Source organism: Glossina fuscipes, unplaced genomic scaffold (assembly GCF_014805625.2).
Source record: "Glossina fuscipes isolate IAEA_lab_2018 unplaced genomic scaffold, Yale_Gfus_2 57287, whole genome shotgun sequence".
In the NCBI taxonomy this organism is placed as follows: Eukaryota; Metazoa; Arthropoda; class Insecta; order Diptera; family Glossinidae; genus Glossina; species Glossina fuscipes.
This window is the reverse complement of record NW_024000930.1, coordinates 700-2,122: the sequence shown is the minus strand read 5'-3', so window position 1 is coordinate 2,122 and position 1,423 is coordinate 700. Positions and strand designations below refer to the sequence as shown.

General features: G+C 32.9%; 1 pseudogene; it reads left to right on the top strand.

The window, feature by feature from the left end:
- The first annotated feature begins 364 nt into the window (after window positions 1-364).
- LOC119643149 lies at window positions 365-1,145 on the top strand (annotated as a pseudogene).
- The last annotated feature ends 278 nt before the right edge of the window (window positions 1,146-1,423 follow it).

Here is a 1,423-nt window from a genome sequence, read left to right as displayed (position 1 = left end):
TCAGACAATGGAACATATTGTCGCTACTGTTGGCCCAAACTGAAGATTATATAGAGTGTTCGCGTAGCGGCAAAGGAATAGAAAAACCAAAAGCTCGTAGTATATATGAGGATATTTATCTTAGTAATATCTTAGTAATATATAAACTGGGATTATCTGGGAAAAATGAAAATCTCATATTAATCTCATGTTAACTCTTATATATACATACAAGTGCTTGATATATAATATATAATCTTTTTTATATAAATGTATAAAAAATATGCATTCATCTCCCCTTGTACGTCTCCTCAATAGTTTTATATAATTTTTATAGGCGTGGCATTCGATTTATATATTCATACAATTAATGGCATGGTAGTTAATGGCCAACAGCATAGTTAACAATAAAAAGACTCAGGAACTTTTATGGCAGTTGTATGGCGATGATATTTTTCAGCAATGCAATAACAAAAAGCAGCCTTTAGATCCTAGCACTGACGTACGTTTAACGGTTATATATAATATCTTGAAATTATCATTACCCGACATAGTTCTGAGTAGAGGGGAAATCCTAAAAGCTTGTGTCGCCGTGTGGCAAAACATTGTACAACAAAAATGTTCCTTACCTATTGAGTTCTTACATTTTATATTGGAAGATTTTTTAGTTACCGATGCACGGTCTACATTAAGATTTTATTCTCAGCTGGCTGTCGGAGAACGTCTATCTTTGTTAGATTATCTGCATAATTATGTGAAATAAGACAGTCCGAATGGTTTAGTTTACACTTTTCTCTTGCAAGATTTATCGAATCAATTTAAAATGAAGTCCGATTGCCTACTCGAGAGGTCTACATTCTATTGAAATTGCATTGCCTTCGCGTGACTATCAATGCGAAATTACGTATGAAAAATTTAACCAATCAGACTTATTGCCGCGACTCACAATTAAAGCCCGCTTTATTGGAATACACTAATATGGATGTCCGTAATCCTTGTGAGTTAAAAACATCACATATTCCCTAATTTGAAAATTTATTGTATATTGTTTTATAATTTTTTTAGTGATAAAAGAATGGAGTATATTGGCTATAAGTAACGCATACTTAGGTTGTCCTGAAATACAAAAAATCATAGCAAATTTCGCGCAAAAGGGACCTGCATGAATTGAATTTGTTCGTGAGGGGGGAGAAATTTTTCGAACTTGGAAATAATAAGGTACAGTTCCTTTTACGCTTGTAAGAAGATTTCAAGCAATGCGCAAATTTCGAAAGTAATCAGCAAAGAACAGTCACATGTCGTCTGAATGCGCATTTGTTTTAATTGCCATGTTACGCTATATAATGGACATTATAAAAGCTATCTTCGTTCTTGATTATATATAGGTGCGGTGTGACATAAAAAAGATTATATATTACATTTCAACCAAACCATTTCTGTGAAT